General features: G+C 40.2%; 1 protein-coding gene across 1 annotated transcript in view; it reads right to left on the reverse strand.

Annotated features, from left to right (window-relative positions):
* Positions 1 to 25,413, reverse strand: part of frmpd3 (FERM and PDZ domain containing 3) — a 74,633-nt gene that overhangs the window by 24,888 nt on the left and 24,332 nt on the right. Inside the window, exon 2 of the mRNA XM_068714556.1 lies at positions 19,984 to 20,086. The gene's annotated coding sequence lies outside the window, so the exon portion shown is untranslated. The remainder of the gene's footprint in view (positions 1 to 19,983; positions 20,087 to 25,413) is intronic.

Raw genomic sequence — 25,413 nt, forward strand, 5'->3', positions numbered from 1 at the left:
TGGCATTTTGTCAATTCAATCTAATATAGTTTTTTCCTTATGGGGATTTTGTGCTACCATAGTTGTTTACTGCTCTGTTGGTCAGTTCTGGTGGTGTTACCATAATACAAACTGCTCTGAGTGGACTTGTATTACTTTTGATCATGAAGCCATGTATGGCAGCAGTAATGTCAGTAATCTGTATAGGCTGGTTGTGGTCAACGGTACTCAGATAGCTTACAAAGTTTTATAGACATGTGGCTCTATCGATGGCAATGTCATTGTGTCGGTCAGTACACCGCAGAAATCTCTAGGTAGCTATTAGATGAACGTTTGACATTCATGGTCCCCAGACAATGAATCCTAATAGTGTTGGTGATCCCCTGACTTTACCTCTAGTATCATCATCTGTTCAAAATCAACCATTTTCCAATACTTTGATTTATGACCAAATGTCTGCAAAACTAATGGTGTTCCCATCAGCCACACACGCAACACACTCAACTATGATAGAAAACATACTTGCAAAGCGTCAGTGTGTTAGCATGCTAATGTTAGCATTTAGTTAAAACCACCTGCAGTGCCCCAGTACAGCTTCACAGAGCTGCTAGCATAGCTGTAGACTCTTTGACTTGTCTAAGGATATCTATATTTTTTTAAATGTGATTAGGAACTGCAATTAATGAGAGGAATGATATTTCCTCTGGTGCTTGAGCAGGGTCAATGCACTGACACCAGAATTGTCCAAATCAATTAATATTTTTCCCAATGTTCAAGCTACAAATATACTGTATGTATTTAGCTCCTGATTCAGACACATAAGAAGTCGATCACGCTAATAGGAGTGTTGAATAGCAGATGTGTATCAGTCAGTGACAAATTGACTTTCTTGCAGAGGAGGATGAGAGAAAACTGCAATACAAGCAACTTCTGAAAGCCTTAATCTTCCTGACAATACACATCTTAACCATAGCTGAAGATATTTTGGACCACAAACAGGAGAAAAGATAATGCAGCATAAAGATGGTAGATTTTTCAGTTTCAATTACTGCTATATCTAATTTTACATACATATGTATACAAAGTAATGTTGCAAAATGCACACTTATACTTCCCATTCATTCGCTGAGAAATCCTCTGTCAGTCTAGAGTACAGGCTGCCAACATTTTGTAGCAAATGTAGCAAATCCTTGAATCTGCAGAAATCCTTTTAGGATTATGAAAGAGGCGACACAATGATCTCCCCAGTGTACTGTGAAATGAGCCTTCCTGGACTAAGATACTCTGCCCGTCACATGTCTGGGCTCTAGGAAGCTGGAAACATTAAAGTCATTCTGGCAACATGGTCACCACTGTCTTCAATCTGTTTTCAATTGCTGTGATGAAACCTAAGGGAATTGTGACTTGTGGTGACAGACAGGCACTGAGAGAGCCAATCAAACAAAGCAATCGCCAATGAGTCCAATCCTTTCTGTCACTGCAGGCGGTCCCAGCCAATCCCACAGGAAAAATGCAGGACAACTAAACCAACTCATTCTGTGGGGAAAGTGAAGGTTGATATATGAAGGGCAGTCCTGAACTTCCTTGCCGATAAACGTCTCATTGTGTATTTTACAGAATCTACAGAATTGGATCAATCAATGTAGGCCTTTAGTCCTAAAATTGGAAGCATTTCACATTTTCGTCTTTTTGCAAATCCCTCCTCTTCTGTAGTTCACCATTATGCAGTTTTATTAAGTCTCTCAATCATCAAGTCACACACATGCATACACACAGACACGTTTTGTAATTCACATTGACAGTCACTCTTTCCTCAATGTATCTCACATCTAATCTTCTTTCCCCAATCTTTGTTTTCTCTCTTCCAGGTAGAATTCTCCAGCCAACCCCTCTTATCCCTGCTACCAGGTAAACAATAAAAACTCTCTCTCATCTCCGTAAGCCTCAATTGACATGCTGGCTGCCTGCTTGCTCCACACAATTGTCATTTCTGTCATATGAAATACAGATCCAGACAAAAAGATTTGTGCTGCTGCAGGACCCATTCCTCCGTCTGTCTCTGGCTGTGTTCAGCTGCTGGACTGCCTGCCAGCGTGGCTGCATCTTGTCCTCTCTTTACACAATTGACTTCCCTGCTAGAGCCAGATGGAATCCATTTAGCGAGCGCTTGTGACTTGTTTCTCACTTTAACTTTCTGAGCTTTGTTGCCCACCTATACTGTTTCTCTGTTAATCTCCCTGTTCCCCCCCTCTCTCTGTCACTGTCTGCCTATCCATCTGTCACCACCTGGTCTCTCTCCTCTAACAGCCAAAGCTGACTGCCTATTTGAAAATGGATTGTGGCTGTGGGTAAAAGCAACAGCTTGAGTGGTGATTGATATAGCAAAGAGAGGGAGAGCATCAGCTCTTCAGGGTGTAATTTATGTGGAAAATGTCCACTGAATTTTTCCAATTGACTGAGTTGTTGAGCTCTTTACCTGTCCTGTCTTGTCTTGTCAAACAATTAGCCACTTTCTTTATTTGCAATGTCCAATGCTGGGCCAGCAAGCTTAAAGGTTTGTAAAAGTTAATTAGGTTGTGAATTGGGGGGCGACTAGCTCACTAGGCTAAGAGGGTTGTTTGGGAACCAGAGGGGTACCGGAGGGTTGGCAGTTCAATCCTTGGCTGGGACATGTTCTGAGTCAAAGTGTCCTTGAGCAAGACACTGTCTCCCTAGCAGCTCCCCAGGCTGCCTGTCATGGGCAGCCCACTGCTCCCTGATACAGGGATGGTTCAAATGCAGAGAAAAATTTCCCCTCAATGGGATAAATATATAGTAATAAAAAAAAGAAATGAATTCATGGAGAAAGGTTGTTATGTTAGATGTGTGCTTTATGTTGTCTAGTCTCAGAAAAATAGGTGTTTACAGAATCATAGGTGTGTATGCATGGCCAAGCCTTCTTACAGTATGTGCTGTGTAGTTGCGCAATTGTGAGTATCTGAGTGTCTGAAAATTTTTATATTTGCTGCGATGCATGAATAGTTTTCATTTATAGTCAACATATTTAAATCAACATATTTGAACATGCCAGGTTGTGTTGCTAAAGGGGTATCTGAGCTCATCTGACAGGGCAGTGAATGTGACAAAACTGTTTGGGAGCCACTGTTCTATAGATCTGAAAAATAGGTTTGATTATATAAACTGGCAACAAGACACTGCTTCACCAGCACAATTTTCTTGGTTGGGTTCTTCAGAACTCCCACTCAACCATTGATTGTTCAAATGACCAAAGCGGACTATATTACCCATCCGGCCTGAAACCCCAGTCAAGACTGTCTGAGTCACTAAAAGAAAGCAATCAAAAGATGATGAACATCTTGTGAAAAGTTTATATACTAGCACTTTATTGTGTGTCTCTACAAGGTGTTATTGTCTTGGAGATGGTGAAAGGTTAAGAAGGATCTGAGAAAGTGAATACAATTTGAAGTCGATGTGTATTCTTTGCAATGGAGTTCACAACCTTGAGGAGGATACTGTCTCTCTCTCTCCTCTCTCTCTCCTCTCTCCTCTCTCCTCTCTCCTCTTTCTGAGTCACTCTGTTTTCATTAGCACCTCGACCAAGACAAATGAAGATGAATGATGGCGGACAGGCTTTATCATGCTATGTCCTACAGCGTTATCTGAACAGTATAGACAGTGTATCTACGAATGTTCCACATCAGTGATTTATTCACATGTACCAATAGAGAGTGCTTAAATATCTCTAGTCCTTTATTGTGACAAATGCCAGAGATCTTTAACTTTTGTCTTTATTTAGACTTGTTTTATTTTTACTTTTGATCTAAAGGGGTACGTATCTGCATGATTTCAGCTTCAGTTAGATCTACAAGCACGGAATGAACCCAAAAACTTTGTCGGACCAACTCTTGAGCTCACAAGTTTGTACCGTGTTATTCTCACTGCGGGGAAAAAAGTCTCCATCAGGCACATCTTGATATAAAAATATGTTGAAAATTGCAACATCTGCTTGGCCACATGTTTGAAATCTTCCTTGATTCCACTTGACCAAACTTGGCTGACCTGTTGGTCTTGAGCTTAGCTGCTCCTCTGACTCACTTCTACATTATTTATGTGATCATCTCACCACATGACCTTCACCACAACATGGAAATGAATAGGTCTTCAGACCAACTTAACCCCACAACCCCACAACCTCTCTGCTAAAGTGTAGCCATATGCTGGTGCCAGGTGCTCTGATGGGACCTAAGGTTACAGCTCCACCACCCTGCTGTTTGTCAGTTTGCTGTCTGAACCTCTTTTATTACTTTTCACCTGCTGTGTACCTACTCTTGTTTTAAAATAATTGTCATGTGATTCTGAAATGGCATACTTTGTTTTGTTGTGGGTCCTGTAGGGCTTAAAACAACTAGACTAGCTTATTCAACATGAGGTTTTGATGCTTTTCTTGTATGATAGTAAAGTGAATATATCTGTGCTTTTTTAGACGGATGTTTGGCTAAAACAAGTAAAAGGAAGTGTCACCTGAGCTCTTTGATACTCCATTCATGGTTTGCCATTTTGTAAACACTGTATCCAACAACATATTTGCAGATCATTTCTGTTTCATATTATTGTAAACTGAAAATTGTTGGGTTTTTGGACTGTTAGTGGGACAATAATAGGTCTCTTAGAGCTCTGGGAAATTGTGATGAGCAATTTTCACTATATTCATGACCAAACTGATGCAGATATACGTATCTGTCTCGTGGCCCGGACGGGGCCTAGAATGAGACCTCCTCCGGACCATGATGCAGATATGTCCCTTGGCCCGGACGGGGCCTCACTTTCATGAAATGGATAATTGATTGATTGTTTGTTTTGTTATTAATAGTGTAATTCGGTTTGTAATTGTTTAGCTTCTGTTTGTTATTAAATAACTTTTGATTTGATTTTAACTCGAAGCAGCTTATTTTTTGGCCCTGCTCTGCTGACAAAAGACGCAGCAGTAGGAGACATGCAGCCTCCCTTTGTCTGCGAGAGAGAGTTGAGACCCTTTAACAAAATGATTAATGCTATTCAAGAAAATAATTACAGATTAATAATAATCAAATAATTGCAGACTCCCACAGTATTAGTCCCTATAGATACACAATGGCAGTAAACCAGCTGTTGTTGATCTTAGGCACAGCCCCTAAGCCTAGTTATTGGGAGTGTTGAGTCCTGCCTCAAGTGATATGCTTTACATTCAGTCTACATTCAGAATCTAATTCAATTTGACCAAGCTGGTCCATTAACTTTGACAGTGGGGCCTCAAAATTCAGCATGGACCTTGTCGCAATGTGACAAAACTTTTTCTGACAGCGGGTTTCTCCTTCAGCCATAGTCAGTTAAAACACAGCTTTGCTGTAAAGACCTTGAGCCTGTTCCTGTTTGGTAGAGTTCAATAGCCCGGCTTTCTTTCTGGCATACAGACGAACAGACAGACAGATATGGAGAGAAGGGACAGCGAGGTTAGCCAAACAGATGTTCAGCTCTGACGGTAAATGCAGGTCACTGAGCAGACTCTTCGTTGATAAAAGGCGGATGAGGTTAAGTAATGCAGCTCATCCATGTAATAGCTTGTTACCACTTTCCCTCACTTCCTCCAGGCCATAAAGAAAATATCTATAGAGAGCAAAGGGCAGACTTTAATGCTGTCCAGAGACGGCGGCACCCCTGTAGAGAAAATTAATATTAAGGCAAACATGACAGTGCTGTCTGATGAAATCCAAAACGGTGTCTTGTTATTATTCCTCTGCATTGCCTTCATAATGACACAATATTCAGTCACCGTCACTGCTCCCAAATACGCCATTTACTTACTTTAATTTGACTGTGAAACGTTACATAATGCCGTAATCGCTGTCCACTATGAGCTGCATCTAAATTCCAGCAGGGAGAATAGGATTTTAAACTGAGGGAGGGGGAAGCAAGCCAATTGTAGAGCTAAACATCTCTATAGCATTGAGGTTGGGCGAATACCACAGAGGCAATCTTCTTAACTCTCCATTTGGGTCCACTTTACCCATCCATGAAACAGCACACCCGTTGGTCTGCTGCAGGTAAAATATACATACAGTATAAATGAGAACCATTTTCCAGTCACCCTGTGGGATATGCTGAGTCAGATGTTTACTTGTTTGCCCAATGATTATGGATTAAACTGAAATGAAAAGGAGTATGTATGTATATATTAACCTGTTATAGATCTTAACACCAACACTTCTCTTTGTGTGTGTGTGTGTGTGTGTGTGTGTGTGTGTGTGTGTGCGTATACGTGATTGTGTTTGCTTACTTTTGAAATACAGTGCAGTGGAGGTGAAAAATAGAGCAGCAATAGAGAACTAGTTTAAAACACATAACAACGAACACAAACCCATTTTTCCTTAAAGGAAAATTATAAGGGATAAAAAACAATCTAAATGGACCACATGGAACACATTTATGAAAGTGACCATGTCACCGTGGTTTCTTAAGGGTTAAGCCACAGGGCAGTAAAACAGAAATATGTAAAATGAAATATAGAGCAGAGGAATAAGCAATGAGGAATATTTCATAAGTGAAATGGCAGAACAGGAAAAAAAAAAATCAGCCGTCATAGTTGAATAATCCTCCTTAGATAGCAAGGAGATGCAGTTTCCCTGGCTGGTTATTTTGAATCTATGTTCAGGCTGGGGAGGTTCCACTTGACTACATTTGATTCATCAGTCAGGAGCTGAAAGGAGAAAGTCAGGACTGCGTAGCAATATTCTCTCCCCAAAGTCTCCCAACCAGCCTGTGCTCTGATGGGATTCTGCACTGTTCAGATTGTGTGCCTATATTCAACTTTCATTCCTGATCTATTTCTTTCTATTTACCTGACCTAACCTTTCAATTTGTATAGATACTGTAAATAAGACAGATGTTTTAAGTGTTGGCAGTGTGGCCGAAATACCACCAAAGGCTAATACAACTGACCTTTACTAAATTAATTCCAGCTTGCTCCATATTTTTTGTGCAAAAGGTTTTATAAATGAGACCATTAGCTAACAGTTGGTTATAGATTTCACTTACATAGTGAAAATGACATGATTAGCCACTCAGGTCCAGCAGCCGGTTACACCAGCCAGCTGCCCACAGCTGAAAACGGAGAGGCAGAGTGTCTGTGACAGCAGCAGTGTGGCTCTGTCTCTCTGCTGTCACCCTTCAGTGAAGCACACAGCTCTCAGCAGCTCGCCTGACAGCGGAACGACATAGAGTGACTCTCATTCTCTTCGAAATACAGCATGGCTGCCTCCCCCTCCTCCTCCTATTGCTGCCACCGAAGAGATATCACCCTAACGCCCCTCCCAACACCACCCTTGTGTGACTACCAACAAACCGCCCTCCCCACTTTCTATATTTGTGCTTCTGACTAACATTCAGCTCTGCATTTCACACATTGTAAACAAATATTCTGACTCGGGACACATTTCCACAAACTCTCTGTCTGTAATATTAATTCATGCACTGTGCTGAACTGCACAGCAAATGATGTCAATGTTCCTCCTTAGTATATTTAACAGCAACATAAGGAGCTGAAGAGGGAATATTAATAAGCTTCTCTGTAATAACAGTTAGTACCACAGCTCTGCCAATATCTTTTGTTCACATGTAATAATGAAGGACAGAAGGTGTTCAAACACTTCATCAACCATAATGTCCAGCCCGACCTCTCTGCTCTGCCCCACTATCACATTACTCACTGAGGTGCTCTTCTTTCTTTGTCAAAACTGCTTTTCCCCTTCAGCTTTCGGCAAGGAGAGTGCTTGTGTTTATTACATGATGAGGTGTTTCCTCTCATTGTGAAGCTTATACATCAAAGTAAACTGTAATATTTAGTCCTTTAGCATAGCGGGTTGGTTTTGTTTGTCAGAGCGGCTCAGGTTCAGACCAAGGCGAGCGGTTGATTTGTAACCCAGCCTCCCTGCTGTCTGGTTCAGGCTGGTCTGAGCTTCAGCTCCTATTCTTTCCCTCCGTCTCTCTCCTTTACCGCTGTATTGTACAGTGCTGCTATGTTTTAGTGGGTGTGCAGAGAATACCAAGTGGCAGTTTCATCAGGGTGTGTAATTATCTGGCCTGCTGGGCAGCCATGCCCCTGCTGCCTGCCTGCTTGGGTTCAGCCAGGCCACACTCTTCCCATGCCTCCGCTTGGACCAAAGTCCACCACTGTGCAGCAATTGTGTAGCATGTGTTCTCTTTGAGGTTTTCTGATGTGTTGCTACAGTCTGTCCAAAACCACATCTTTCTTAAACAAAGTCACAAACTCAAATGTCATATTTCATGCCTCCGTGCCGGCAAAAGCTCTAGCCTGCTGAGCCACCGGCTTGCTCTGCAGATGTTAATGATGACGACAATATCTCATTGGCGTCTGGTACATCAGCATCCCGTTGAAGTCCACCAGCGAGTTATGACCACTACAGCTGTGTATCAACCCCCCATCCCTAACTTCTAGGGAGTCAGTCAGGATCAGTGTTGTTGGGTCAATGTTCTATAACGGCTGGGCGTGTAGCCATCGGGCTCCTCCAACTGTACCCATAGAATCCAGTAGAGGGCACAGCCTGTGTAAGTTACAACGAAGGTTACGATGTAGTTATACTTTAATTCTATAAGAACAGGCAGAGCCTCCTGCTCCTATGCCACTCCCTCAAGAGGGTGTAGGATTGCAGACAGTGGTGTGAGCTGCTTCATATACTCTGGGTCTGAACGCATTTGATAGTCCTGATTGGCCAGCTACGCTTATGCAAATTTCCAGTGGGCGAAAGCGTACTAATGATTGTAGGAGGGTATTACCCATAGAAACCTGTATTGTCATTACAGAGTCTCAGTTTTGCAAATTATATGTGATCAATTGTGCATATTTACTCATTTGACATACTGTGTACACAATTTAAGCCTACTCTTTGTTTCTAACTTATGCTCAACTTTAAATCATGCCATGGAACCAAAAGCTGACCAGAGAAACATAATCTTTTTGTTTTTAACACAGTTTATTGGCCACTATATTGGAATACATTGTTACTCATATCTTTTCTCACATAGTAGTGTAGTAACTCCTGCTTATGTTGGGCAAAAAGCACACAAACAGTGCTGTATAAAAGCTGCTTAATGAAGAAGATTGTATCTACTCTAAAGATTTTAATCTTCCATCTTTGATCTGGCGAGATGGTCCAGGGACTTTGTGACACTCCATAATATGCTGTCTGCTGCTCTCACTCTGTGTGGAGGAAATGAACATATGCTTGGCTGCTCTTAGTGCTTTAATCCATTTAATGCACCCTGGGCAAAGGAGAGGAGAGAGGAATATGTAGCCGGCTGTGGTGCACATATCTAAAAGAGCTTGACTACTGCATAGAAGCAGAACCGCTGACTGCATACAATTTGTGTCATTGTCATTTATAATTCGTTTTCCAGCATTAGTCAGACTGTTATATTTGAAAGAAACGGTTACTTGATATCTTACAAAGAGTAAATAAGTATGCTTCAATCAATGACACTGTCCCTTTGAGCCATGATAAATTGACCATTTCACCACCAAATGTTTGTTGTTGGCGATTCAACATGGCACAGTACCAAATCCAGTGAGATTTACACTATTGTTTTTCTATAGGTGTCCAACCTGCACAATTAATGGAGAGAGTATACATATTGTTTACAAGATAGCATCTCATATATTTTCCTCATTTACTTTTTTGTTTTGTTTCTGACAAAAAAAGTATACCCTCTGTCATACTTGAGCTCTGTTTTATAGAAGGCACATGATGTACATTCTACCTGTGGATGAATTTTTATTCCAGTTGAAAGTGCAGGTCACCCTCTGAGTGATGGCTCCGCCATGAGTTGTGATGAATCAGGCTGCAACTCTGCACTCTTATCACTGTTAATGGGCTGCGATCAATAACGTAGCTCCACATCAGCAACCACAGAGTGGTAACTGAGTATGAAGGGGTAGGGAACCACATGATAATCGATGTGAATGTGGAGATAATCAGCAAGATTGCAGGTAATGCTCTCGGTGGTCTGTCATATCGAACCTTTTGCAGGACCCTTCGAAGGGTTGAATCAGGAAAATCTTCTGTATAAAAAGTGGTGCACTGGGGAACATTTGTGTCATGATGATGAAGGCGAGAATATGATAATTCTAACATTCTAATAAGTCTAACTGAGTCACAGATAATACGCATAGGTCTCTTTCAGTTCTGTTCTTTTACTCAGGAATATTATTTTCCCTTTTCTACCTCTCTGACACACTAAAATGTATCCATCTTTTCATAATTATGCAATGGCTGTCATAAAATAATGGAAGATGCGGCTAATGACTCATCTAATATTTGATATTAAATTTCACATCTTTGGCATGGTAAAGGACCTACAGAGGACTTGTGAATGCCCCTAAGGGGCTGAGTGGCTTAGAGGTTTTCTCTGGCTGCTCCTTGCCTCTCTCCTTGAGGCTGTGGCCCTGTCACAGCTCGTCTTCTACCCTCTTATGTACTGTTTGTGATAGCGTGTGCTCAGCCATGTGTGTGCAGTTTCAGAAAGTAAAATGTTGATTGTGAAGTGGTGGAGTCCTGACAGGGGCACTGAGAGGTTATACAGCATTATGTGTTTGGATGTGGGGGAAAAGGAAGGAAGGATCTTGTACAATATATGGTCTGTCTGAGGGAAACACAGGAAGTTATGCATGGAATACAGTTTGAAATTGATCAAATTAGATACCGTGGTTGGTGTAAAGCTGTGTTCACACCAAACGTCAAGAAAATGTTTGCCTTGCGTTACTCGCGCAAGATTGACCGCGGGAGCATTTCTGTTTATTCACGTCACTCGTTCTACATGTACTGGAGAGGAGGGCGACTTACCTAAATGTAGATACCAACAACGGTTCTTTAACCATGGCCCAAAACCACTATAGCTGCTTTGTACATCTTACACAAGTCCCAGATACCAAAAGCTGTTGTGTCTGGGTTCACAACATCAGACAGAGGGGCTTGATGAATTTCACCAAGCTGTATTTACTAGACAAACTATCTTTTTCCTCCATTTCTGATCCAACAACGTCAGGACGTCGGAGAATTTCAAAGCTGATAGGCTTTTGCAACACAGCGTCAAGTGTGGAATTGTGCCTCGTGAAACGTTTGCTTCGTGTTTTGTGTGAACACACCATTAGTGAGAGCATTGGTAGCAATGTGTGGAGCCAGAGATGTGCAGGCATGAAAGCATATGCTCAGGCCTTTTACTCTGAACCAAGGACAAACAAAAGTCTGATTGCATTAAGATAACTAACAGCTGGGCATGATGATACAGTGTGTGAAATTACATGTATAGCCGTGTCACTGCTCCTCCACTGAGCTGCAGATACAAAACAAACGGAACACAAACAGTGGCTAGAAAGACAGATTATGTGCTATAAAACCATTCAAGATGATAGGACAGGTGCTACAGAAAAGACACAAGATATCTTTTTGCCAATAAAAGGAGCTACATGTATTGGGAACACATGATCAGAGTTGGCAGAGCCATTACAGCACAGGTAAAACAAGCTGAAGGGCCTCTAACTGTACTCACAGAAGCTAACCTGTCAGCAAAATAACGGTTGCTTTTTGTTACACAGTGACAAATGTGCTGAGGCTTGTAGAGTCCAGACAAAATTGTTTGTTTTTTAGGCTAAGGGCCGCTTCATCTTCAAAGCCACAACTTCACTCTCACCATTCCTCAGGATTGATCCCATGTCAAAGTCAGAACAACAAATTAGATTTCAACTAAAACTTATTTGATGTGTTTAATTTTCACGGCACGCAGGGAGAAAATGCATCAATTGGCAAAACCAAGCCTTAAGTCTGCACACTACATTTTATTTCGTCTATATTTTGGGGATTTTTGCTGTGACAATGAGAGGAGACTCCACATGCAACCTGCTTGTGAAGTCAGTCAGTCAAGAGGCAGGCGGGCAGGCAGGAAGGCAGGTGCTGAACACCGATATGTTTCTTATCGTGGAGCTGCCTCCTCTCGGCTCATCACAGTCCAGACACTCATATACACAAACGCACACACACACACACACACACACACACACACACACACACACACACACACACACACACACACACACACACACACACACAAACGTCACTTTCAACATGATCACCCATCCTTGGATGTGATATAGAGGCAGAAGGAGTAGAGGGAGGGGGAGAGAAAAGAGAAGCTATCTACCTGTTTGGAAAAGACTCTCTTGAGAAAATGTTCTACGTTTTTACAGATACACTGCATGAGCTTTTTTTCCGTTCACACATCATGAACAAAGTTGCATTCTTGAGTTTATCTTTGGGATTACAAAATAATGACCGACCCGCTGTAGCTACAGAGCCCTTCACCCAGAGTATCTTATTAAGAGTATGGCCAAGTGCTGCATTACTCGGACTGCGCCAGCATTTTACTTAAGAGCCATAACCAAGAGGAAGGGCTGGAACGGTAGCCAGAAGCTCCGAGGTGACATTTACGATTTTACGATGAGGGTTGCGTGTACTTAATTAAGAAATAGCAAGGGACAGCAACCCCTGTCGTCTTCACTGTTCTCTTGGAAAGCTTATTTCATGCTCCAGAAAGCCTTTACATCACACACGTGCACAAGCATGAGTGGGTGTGTGTCTGCGTGTGTGAGAAGCACACAGTCAAACATAACAACGAGTCTTTATGTATGTAGCTGTATGGAAGCACAAAGTGTGTTTCTGTGCTATATGTGAAAAGTAGTGTGTGCAGAGACATTAAGCCCCATTATGCTATTGGGCATGCTCAGAATATTGCATTAAAATAAAATAACACGTGTGATTTAGGACGTAATTCTAAAGCAGCCTTTATACTGTCTTAATATCTCTTTAGCACACTAGCAATCAAAGATTATTTTCTTTATCCATAAATCTGCAGGTAGTTTAACTTATTAATTGGATTGTTTTCTAAAATGTTGAAAAATAGTGTGCCCAAGTTTGCATTTTCACATTTTGTATCCAACCAACAATCCAATCCATCACAGATTACTATCATACATCACTATACAAATAGCAAATGTTCACATTTGAAAAATTGCAAACACTGTTCTTTTTGCTTTACAAAATGACAATCACTCACCAAAAATGTTTGCCAATATAGTTCCTGTTAATCAATTAATTGGCTAAACATTTAAACTCTACCAATGATGTAAAAAAGCGGCACAAGCTATCAGAGACACAGTGGTTACACTCTCAAGACCAGGTATTTCATTACATTACATTACAGTCATTTAGCAGACGCTTTTATCCAAAGCGACTTACAATAAGTGCATTCAACATTGGTATTCAAGAGAACTACTAGTCACCAGAAGTCATAAGTACATTTCCTTTTCCAAACAAGCATCTAAGAGCATGAAGCAGAGCATAACTCCAATCCGTTATTATTTTACGAAACCTAATAAAATACCTGTGGGCTCAGTAAGTTATGATTTGCATATTCCTCAGGTCAATGATCACCATAGCAACATGGAGCAAAGAGCAATATATCATCTCTAAAATGTAGCAGCTGTAAGCCTAAGGGCTGAGGAGTGAAGAGAGGTTATGAGTAAGACGATACACTTTACAAACCCCAGAGATTACATCTACATGGAGCTCTACACCAACATCATCCTTTTACTCTGTCTCTCTGTCTCTCCTCTTTCATATCTTTTTCCAAAAATGAACAGTATCAAGATATGTCACTCTAACGGCACATACCTGAAGGCGTACATCAGTTAGTTTAACGTATGCCATTGAATGAATTGTTCAACAAAGACTAACATTTATTGTAATGATTTTGTATCTAAAGTTTAGGTTATTTATTCAGCTGTTCTCGGTCAGCACAAAATTACTGATGTATGAATAGTGATGTAAATATAGCATGATGCAGATGGCGTGTGTAAGGCTGTTACTGCGCTACTTGATTTATCATCAATAATCTGATTGATTTAGAAGAAAGGAGATATCAATATGTGTTTGTGTCTCAGACGGTTTGGGATCCCTTCTGATCTCTACCCCTAATTTTTATCTTTTGTATTTGACAAATGGTCTGTCTGGGATTTATTTTGTGTTTGTTTCTCCACCTCTCTCTCTCTTTATCTCTTTCTCTCTCTCTCTTTCTCTTTCTCTCTTTCTTTCTCTCTCTCTTGCCGTCTCGGTGTAAATGTGCACGTACATGCATTTGAATGTGTGTATGTTTGTGTGGACGTCCCTGCCAGCTGTCAAGCGGCTCATTTGAGGAGAGCTCAATAAAATGTAGCCACAAATAGCATTTGGCCGGTCCGAGCGCCGTGGGAACAGTGGATAAACTCAGCACTGTAGTGTTTTATATTGACTGAGAGTTGTTGCATTTTGATTCTACAAAACTGCATAAGATATTGAATTAAGAAAAATATTACAGAGCAATGAGTTTTTGATTAGCAAAGTGGCATTTACATTGAACAATTCTGGAAATTTGGTGTGCTGAGGGAGGATTACAACATGTTGCCTGAGTTGTGTCAAGTTTTTTGAAGGTTGAACTTTGTTTCCATAAGTTCAGCCTCATTTTGTTTTGCAGCTAAACGATTAGGAGTGCCAACAATCTTATAATAACTTTAAGTCTTGAGTTTCCAAATAGGCTGCGTGCCAAATGAAGAGATTATTGGATCAACAGTCTTAGAGAAGTTTGTAAAAACAGGACTGCATTTCAGTCTATAGTGTTCATGCTGTACTCCTGTACTCCTGTACTCAGAGCATCTTGTGTTCATTATTCTTTTGGACCATCTTAAGAAGTGCCTGCATTGATTTTTCTAGAAACACCATATGGAAAATAAACAAACAAACAAAAAAAATCTCTGACTATTATTGCACCATAGAGGTCATTTGTATATACTGTATATACTGGTTTTCAGTTGGGAATACAGTATATTTCTCCATTTTGTTTATACAGATGTTTCTAAAGTTCATCATCTTAATTTCAGTACTACTGTATGAAATGTATTCAGTTTCTAATATAATATATCATCAAATTATATGTAATCCCCCCTTTAGGGATCAGTAAAGTCCTGTCCAATCTCTAATTAAATCAGTGTTAAGACGACCGTTTAGGAGCTAGAAGACTTTTTCTGTTCTACTGCAAACAATTCTAAAACGTTTAAACTTAATTCAACATTATTTTCTAACTGTAGAACTTCATGAGTTGCTAATGTGAGCAGACTAGTTGAAGCTACTAACTATCTGATGTGGATCTTGCATCAGCAGCCTGAGGAGCAAAGAAAGAAAAAAGTTAGATACAAATCCAACTCTGACTGTGACAGTTTTCTCAACTCCAGGACTTTGTTCTTGGATCCATTATAATAAAAGGCAAGGACATCTCAATTGATATTTTATGAGTGAGACCAAAATGAACAACACTGGTAGCAAAAAGAGTGAAATTAAACACTTGCAGAGATGGAGCATTACTTTATTTCACTTGTCAAACTCCATTTTTGCTAATCCATTACTGCTATGCCTTTAAGCCTTTTAAATGTATTTCTGTATCAGTCATTTCTTTAGTGGGAAAAGTGGTTGTCAAAATGAAACTCTCAGAATACATAATGACTTCATTAGTGGTCCTTCTCTGTGATTAATTGGAGTGCTGTGTCACCCAGTGTGACAGAGCCGCTCATTGCCAGACAGTGTTGTGACAGGAGACGAGCACCATGTTGATGAGTCTGGAGATGATCACACACGCTGATGTACACTTGTAAGACACACACACACACACACACACACACACACACACACACACACACACACACACACATACACACATTAGTAAGCAGCATCACCAAGCATGGAGAGCCCACTGTGATCGAGAGAAGGATTTCAGAATTAAACCGGCTCTTAATTCAGTCAGCTTTTCAAAGAAGGGACAATCTACCTGTGATTGACTGATTGCAATATTACAGTTTTGCCAGTGGTGATTAGCAACAGCAATCTCTGCCTCAATATTTACCACAGTTCTGGATATCAACATGTTGGCACAAGCTCAGCTGTGTTAGCTCCCCCAAAGAAGCTGGCATCTCTCTATCAGAACAGGCGATGAAAGACCTCAGAGCCTCTCGGCTCAAGGGGCCAGAGATAAGAAAATCCACCGTGTTTGATGGCTGCTGTAAGCTCACCATCACAGAACATTTAACTCCAAGGAGCAAGAGAAAGAAAACAAGTTGTTTGAGGGAGTGAGAAGTAGAGGTGGAGTAGTTGAAGAAAGCGTGAGTAAATGTCGAGTGTGGAAGATGCACAGAGAGGTCAGGGATGAAGCGAGACCAGGGTCACAGTGTCTAGATGAGAGGAATCTACCAGAGGTTGAGGATCAATCTGCTGGTTTTTAACTGGAACATTTTTCCCCACTAGAATATACAGCCTGGCCTTTGATGGGTTTGTTTGACTGATAGCTTTGAACAAGGTGTCTGTAGTCAGTACAACTGGGAAATGCATCATGGTCCTGAAGCACAGCTCAGATCGTTGAATAGACAGACCTCCCCAGTATAAAGTGGAACGGCAGACTGTTTTAATCAATTTGATCAATACAACTATTGAATCGGGTCAGCTCCCATATCAGTAACGGAGCAAACGTGAGAATGAAACCTTTTAACCGGAAGGGATTGCTGATTTAGCTGGTGATTCAATGTTAAACGGCAGTGTCACATATATCTTTGATGAGAACCTTTGGGAAATGTACAGCATCTTAACAGGTCTCGAACCTGCCTGTGGGTGGTTCAACGGGGGGCCTGGTTTGTGTCTTTTAGCTGCTCCTGCTGTCTTTTTTGCGGATAAATCCCACATTAATGGAAAGGTATTCACAAAAGCACACACAACCAGAGGATAAATACTAAGTGCTGGACAGAAAAGCATGTAAGACATTCGTGGGAGCATTATCGAGTGTGTGGACTCGATTGCCTTCCGTCAAATCCAACATTTATCCCAGAACCACTATCAGCTTATGCATTATTTAGGAAGAATTAAGAAAGTGTATGGAAAGATGATGTCACAGTGGGTTATCTGTACCTCAGACTTAACCATGATCTGATCTCAGTCAGTCTGAGCTATGTGTTCACATACATTCAGAGATCATTAAAGGCCACGCAACAGATCACATGGGAATTTTTCAGCAAAAGCATCATACGCATACCACACACATAAAGCAGCAGGTGAAAAACAAACTCCACTGCTCTCCCTGCCTGAGAAAGCAACATCTTCCATATGCTTGAGGAGCTGTTTATAGTCCCCCTGGCAGATCAGAGGTTTATTTTATTTGTTTTGCTGCATGTATGTTGTCTATCCCCGGCACACCAGGTCCTCTGTGGCCTCCTCCACTCAGCAGAGTTTGCTCAAATCTTTGTGAAACGGTGAAGAGCGCTACCCCTGAGATATTTAGGAGTGGTACTTTCCTTGTGGGATGCAACAATGTGCAGCTGTGAAACTAGAGGGGAAAAAAGTCTATTGCGTTTGATTCTCATTTCAATTTAACTTTATTAGCTGCAGGGTCAGTTGCTCAGTCTGTCAGTCCACAACTTTGGTCCAGACTGAAATGTCTCAACAACAGTTGGATGGATCCAATACTTTGGTTCATGATCAAAAACTAAAAACTAGTTCCCATCAGCCTCAGCTGTACTTTATGTTTTGTGTTAATTCACAAATTAAACTTACATGATGAACATGGTAAACATTGTTAGCATTGTAATGTGAGCATGTCAGCATGCCCAACTATGCTGACGTACAGCCTTATTGAGCTGCATATGCTGTAGACTCTAAGGGCCCTATTTAAACGATCTGTAGTATATGGTCTAAAGTGCATCGTGCAAGTGCATTTAGGGCGTGTCCAACTCCATTTTTGCCAATTAAACGGAACATTATCTGTGCGCAAAATGGCAAAGGGGTAGTTTTATTCTGTTAATAAATAATTGGTGTATTTTGTGGATGTCATAAACTATTCCCTACATCTGGTGCCTTGTCGTGGATTTGGCGAATTGGAGAAGTGAGCTGTTTTCTAGAGTGAACATGTTGTTTTTGAAAGGCTTAACACCAGCAAATATGGATTGAAGAAGAACATTTTGTTGAAAAATAACATGTAGAGAATTTTGGAAATGATAACATCCATAATTTTTTCAATAATTATTATAATATTATATATATATATATATATATATATATATATATATATATATATATATATATATATATATATGATTTTGCACTTTACAATGCTCTGTAGTTATTGGCAATGTTTGGATCACAGTCAGGAACAATCATTCGCAGTCAACACTGGAATATAATTTTACAATAAAAATATTACTAATAATATTTTTGTATCGAATGTATTGAACAGAATATATAGCTCCATAGCATCTAAATGTTGATTTAGAATTCTAATGTTAATGTTATGAATTACAATTTCCAACAATTTGGTACAGCCATTTTGTCTTATATTTATGAATCTCATATGCTGTTTATTGATTAACTTTGGGTGCTGAATCAAAAGGCTGCATTACTTATAAAGGCTTGGAGCTGGGCACTGAGCGTGGAAATGACAACTGTGTCGGTCTGAACCAGCTACCGAGTGTAAGATCGGGCCCTTAGTCCTGTTGTGAGATAATTGCAAACGTTTTCTTGCTCGGCTAGCTTCACATGATATATTGAGCCTGCTTAATAACTACAGTCTATGTGTGACGTATAGACAAAATGACATTTCTAAACATGTATCCAGCCGTGTTACACTGGGAGTGTGAATGTTTTTTTTGACAGATCCTGATGATGGGTTTACAATCTCCAAAAAATGTTGTAGCTCAGCATGCTACCCACTCTCAGCTGAAATTGAAGACACACAGCAGGGTTTTCCATGTTTTCTCTGATGCTGACCCATATTAATTAGTTGAAAAGCAAGGTGATGAAATACAGGACAGTGATTCAGCATTGATGGGGTCCTAACAAGCACAAGTGGCCTCCTCTGAGTTGATTAATAATCCTGAAGCTCTGCGATGACAGACATGTTTTTCATGTTTGTGAACATTGTCTTTCATATGCAAATGAACGAAAGCTTCCAATTGTTGAGGCATATCTCTTTTTCACAAAATACAGTGTTTAGTACACTGTGATGCATTATAAAGAAGAAACAATGCTTGGAAATATCTATTTCTAAAAGTGAAGAACCTGTAATAATTCTACCAGCATATTAATTGCATACACATTACATTTTCACAGAATTGCTTATGACTGCAGCGAATTTGATTACTGAATTGACTGCAGTCATTTACTCTGCTGCATTAAACTCCCTCACACACATCCTGCAATGGCAATAGCCATTGGCTGACGTACCTGGCTATAACAGAGAACCCACCACTCTGCATCAGCTTCTGCTCACTGGCATAGAATCAATGCAGAATTGCAGATGTGAGCAAAAGCTGCAGAGGACACACACACACACACACACACACACACACACACACACACACACACACACACACACACACACACACACACACACACACACACACCGCTGCTGTGTGGTATGATCACACCTTCACTGCAATATCATAACAACACAGGCTTCCCACCAAGACAGAGTAGCCTCGAATAGGATATAACTTATGTTTCTTGAGAATGACAGAGAGACCAAGAAGGTTAGGGGGAATAATTAAGCATGACTTATTTTAAATGGTCTATTAAAGAAAAATGATCAGCCAGCGAGAAAGAAAATAGTTTATACGTTTAAGCACAATTTAACTCTATATTTTTTTTGCCCATGGCTCACATTGATAAAGGATTTAGCCTATAATCCATGTAAGATTAGGTTTTATATCCTTTTGTTAGATCCAAGAGAAAAGGAAGAGTTTGAAATCGTTCTCTGTCTAAAATGATAATTTTAAAGAGGGGACAGCTTTGGCCCATAAAAACCTGTGAGAAAACGGAAAGTTAAATGTGTACTTACGATCTTTGAATGCTGACTGGTGGACAGGAGGTTTTTTTTAAAGCAGTGGTCTCCCACAAACACTCACTAACACACACAAGCGTCTGGTCGGTGGTGTGTGTCCCTGTTGAGAGACACAAAAGCACAAAAGACTTGAATGCTTGTCACAGTGAAGATGCTGAATAACCCACTGATGCTCAGCCTCAGTGTTGGTTCATAACATAGCTCTGTGTGATGGTAAATTATAATGTTATATATGTATAATATAATGTGATAAGTAATAACATAAGCCATATTTAAATACAATAAAGAATAGAATTGTGTGTGGGTGAGGGAAAGTAGCACACAGGTGTTATCTGGCTGATATGGAACAGAAATCTCTAATACAATCAATCTTAAACTCACATCTACATAAACCAGCTGTTTTGCTGAAATTCAAATCCACAGGTTGAAGTTTGTGCTGCTTATGCTCATATATATATATATATATATATATATATATATATATATATATATATTTATGCATTATGAACAGTCAAATCTGTAGATTTCAAGAGTCTTACTGCTGAATTTTCTATTTGGTGCTGTAGTCTGCTGTAATGATGGCTCTACCCTCTCTGCTAATGACGTGATGCTTTTTAACATACAAGATTGCCCTAATTAAAAATGAGTTCAAAGTAGTTTTTTCAAACACTCTTTTATGTTATTACAGGACATCACCTGTAATAACACCATCGTGCTTGACCCCTTAAATGTTCACAAAGATTTTTACACTCCAGGCACAGATTGGTGTCAAGACATGAATACATAACATTATTGATTCTGCATTTGTTGTGTTGAGTCTCTGACTACGATCATTTTTAATGCAACTCAAACAGCATTCATTAACCTCTTCTACCTAAGCATACCACCTTTATTTCATTTGTATTATATTTAATATTATTTTTATTATATTTTCCCTGTAGCACAGATGACTGTGACTCAGCAGAATATACCCAGTCAACTGAATTAACAACCTCAATAACTACGCAAGGCTGCCTATTAAAAGCCACCACTGGACCAACTTGACACCTGCTGTCAAACTTTGAGCGTTATGTGTGTTATTGTGTGTTATTGCACACATTTGTTGCAATAACACTTGATTATTTTATTGTCCTGGTGTACAAACGTTTCCACATATAAGTAAAGCACATCAACAATGGGTTATGGAATGTGCTGTAAAAGGTAGCAAAAACGCTATAGATTAATTTACAATTATTTGGATAACCTTAAAAGTGCCCTGATACGTTTCCTTGTAAACTGTTCACATTCAGCGTTACTCACCAAAATGCATTGTGCATTTCCTTAACACATATGTGGAATACAATACATTTCCTTTCCTCATAAAACATTTGCAAAGCAGGTTTTGTCAGTATTTTGAACCCTGCCTTGTTTACATCCGTGTTTACTAACTTGCAGTCTTCTTCTTCTCTGCCTTTCTTGGCACGTTAATGCCACCTGTAGACAAGTGAGTGACTCATTCTCTTCATATAGTAATGTTTAACTCCGGTGTTATCACTATTTTACAGGTTCAGGTTCTTGCCAATGCAATTTTAGTTTTGTTATCCTGTTTTCTTGGTCTGTGTGACCTTGCTCATTCATGTCTGTTGGTGTGAGTAGGAGTTAGCTAATCAGTTAGTCTGCGCTGTGTGGGTCTTCTTCCTATTTTGTTTCAGGTGCTGCAGCTTGGCAGCAACAGTGTCCTTTGAGGTTGAAACTTGTTGTTTCTTTATGCCCGAGGTGATAGCTGGTGTCCATAATTACTGCTATGACAGTAATGATGGAGACTGATAAATATCTGTCCAGATCCTCTTGCAGGAATCTCTCTCTATGATGCCTTTAATTATCTTATATATGTTTCTTGTTCTGGGCATACAAGTAAACTCAATATGAACAGATATAAATTGTAGGTCTCAAAATATGATATTGAGCTAAGTAATGACACTCTAATCACTGAAACATGCCCCAATTGACTACTTCTTGAATGTAGAATCCAAGATAATTATCTGATCTGACATAAAAGTAGGAGGATATTAATTAGTACCAACAAGGCCCAGTGGTGCTTCCTGTAATGGTATGGGTAAGTATTTCATTAGCTTGCACGTAGCAGGGACAGCGTCTCATATCAAAGTACTAAATTAGATTGTGTAACCGCTACGGACACCAAAGCGGATGTTTGTCCAGAGACATTGAGGTTTTTATTTTTAGTTGCGAGTGTCAAAAGAGCACTTGCACAACACAGAGCTAGACAAAAGAGTGGAAAGAATATGTGGAAATGCTGTACACATTGTTAAAAAGGTCTAAAATTCTGATACACAGAACACTTCTTATGAAGTATAACTTTCAAAGCTGCAACTCTAAGCTGGAATGTATGAATCTTGATTGCATCATATGGAAATAGGGACATATTTTGGGTTTCAGCATTATTGACATGCTCACAACTTAGCAAATGGCAACAGGGATTCTTTTAGGAATTACTTGTCAATAAAAGCCATTAAATTACATTACAGTCATTTAGCAGACGCTTTTTTTCCCAAAGCGACTTACAATTCTGCTCCTATCACATTTCTGCACCGTAGGCACAGCTACGGGAGCAAGTTTGGGGTTAAGTGTCTTGCTCAAGGACACATCGACATGAGACTAGTGGAGCCAGGGATCGAACCACCGATCGAAAGACGGCCCTGCTCTCCACTTACCCACAGTCACCCTTAAATGTAGTTAAATGTTGTTTTGTATGTATAACCTCTGGCAAATACAATTTTATACACTTTTCTTGACAACACCAGTGATGCTATTATTAACATGTTTGCATACTCCACACAATCTCCAAAGCCACAGATGTTTTAACTTCATTGTTTAGTCCTTTACTTCAGTGGCCTTGACAGATCTCTTGGTTGGTGTGAGGTTTTTTCTCTGAGAGGGCATTTGCTTTAGTCTATTGGTTTCAGGTTCATCCAACTGAGCATTGGATGCTTTGCTGGGCTAGCTGGTGCTTTTCTCTGTTGGATTCTGGAAGTGTCAGATAGTCCTTTCACTACCTGCTTCCATTAACTAATCAATACCCTTTTGTTCACTCAAGTAAATTATGCTTATTTCCTTCCTTTTCTCAACTCACTCATCTCCGCTTACTTTAAACCTCATCTTCTTCTGCCATCCATCCACCATCTGACTTGTATTTTCTGTAAACAGAGCCTGATCCTTTGTCCAGTTCATCCAGACTATTCACTTGCAGAACCGTCTCTGTATCACACTGTAACATTTCATATTTGTCCAGTGCAAACAATGTCTGTCGGCGGTTTCTTTTCTCTGCCTTCTTCTCCTTCCCACCTCTCCACTGAGATTATTTATGTGGCCAGGACAATCACAGCCTGTACTCTGTGCTCTCTTAGAAGTCTGATCATATCATACACACCCGATGCATAAAAATACTCTGCTGCCTACCTTTACACCCAAACAAGGTCAACTAGGGTTTGGGCAAAATGGAAAAGCCCCAAGCCATACTACTATACTGTTATCTTTGAACCTTTGCAGATTTGTCATATTTAATTAATTGGTAGCATATTGTATACAACATCCATATATCAACAGTACACCCACAAGGCTGGCACCTGCTCTGTTACTATGCCAACATAATGAGATGTCTCATGGCAGAGTTAACCATCATCAGTAATTAGAGCTCATTAGCTCATGGGCCTGAAATTCTATTTTTCTCAAAAAGAAGAAAATAAATAATCCTTCTGATGAATGAGTGTTAAGATGGATTGTTAGGACCAGACCAGGATGTTTAGTCATGGGATGCAATTAGACAAACAAAGTGGACAAAACAGAGGCACATGTAAAACAAAACCCAACACGTCACTGACAGAGGTGGCAGCCGCAACAAAGGCAGTAAGAAGCTGGACATTGCAGTCGGCAGTCCCTAGTTTGTAATTTCAGCATTTTGGATCCTTGAGATGTTTCAGCACCACGGACAGTGGACTATATGGTGTAGATGTTTCAGCACCATGGACAGCAAACTGTCTGGTGTAGATGTTTCAGCACCACGGACAGCAAACTGTCTGATGTAGATGTTTCAGCACCACGGACAGCAAACTGTCTGGTGTAGATGTTTCAGCACCATGGACAGCAAACCGCCTGATAGAGATGTTTCAGCACCACGGACAGCAATCTGCCTGGTAGAGATGTTTCAGCACCACGGACAGCAATCTGTCTGGTAGAGATGTTTCAGCACCACGGACAGCAAACTGGTAGAGATGTTTCAGCACCATGGACAGCAAACTGTCTGGTAGATATGTTTTAGCACCATGGGCAGCTACCCGTCTGATGGGCATATCTTAACCATGTCTGCATCTTGTAACTGAGTTTATTTTCAATGGAAGCCATCCAGAGAGTTGTACTAGACTTTTATTTCCAGCACATCCCACATGGGTGGGCACCATGCTACAGGAAAAAGCCCTCTATATGCATGCTTCAAAGCATAGGAAGGTTTTAGATTTGTTGGTATTTCAGTGTAGACTAGTCCTTGATCATCTAGTCATCAATCAATGAATAACCAAAACTATAATCTTTATTAGTGATATTTTATTTTCACACAGTCAGACTGGAAAGAATCCACTTTATTTCTAGTAATTGTCATACTGTATACTTGAAACAATTTCAAACCACCATCCTCCCTGCTTTCCTCCAGAAGTTAGTGCATTACATATTCCTCCTCCTCTGCATCGCCCAATGTCCTTTCTTCAATTGTCATTCACTACATCCACTCACTAATGGAAGCTTTAAAAGGACTATCAAGGAGGAAAATTACGGTTAAACAATTCAGATATATTTAACAAACCTCTTAGCCATTTCATTTTCTACATTAGAAAATGTGTCAGTGCTCATCAGTGCTGATTCAATGGCGAAGGCTAAGGTAAGGTGTCAGCTAAAAGCTCATAATGAAGCGGACTGTTTGTCAGGCAGAAAGATAAGGCCTGTAATTGCCCAGGGGCTTGTACTGTCAATATTCATCCTAATGCTTTCAAAGGCTCTGTGGTTATACGTGCAGGTGCTTTGGCTTTTTACTTAGATAACACATGGCTCTGGCCGATGGAACTGTTGGATGCTTGTGAGCGTAAAAATCATGAAAGCTATTTGAATTTGGATACCCATAATAAACCTGCTGAAGTGTCCAGACACAGTGATATCTCAGTGGTCCAGCTGTTTTTCAAGCGTAAATGATTTCAATTTAATACAAGCCTGTGAGTTTTTACTGTGCGCACACACTTTTGTACAGTATGTGTGCTCATACATGTACAGTACACATTGATTTGTGTGTTATGTCTTTGATCACCCTGCTGTTAGATGTGCTTGCTAGCTCCTAACCTCCTAAAGCTTTTAATGGAAAGCTGCGGGTTGGCCTTTTCTCACTGT

Source organism: Cebidichthys violaceus, unplaced genomic scaffold, assembly GCF_023349555.1.
Source record: "Cebidichthys violaceus isolate CVI_PGR_0920_01 unplaced genomic scaffold, fCebVio1.0.p SCAF_2, whole genome shotgun sequence".
In the NCBI taxonomy this organism is placed as follows: Eukaryota; Metazoa; Chordata; class Actinopteri; order Perciformes; family Stichaeidae; genus Cebidichthys; species Cebidichthys violaceus.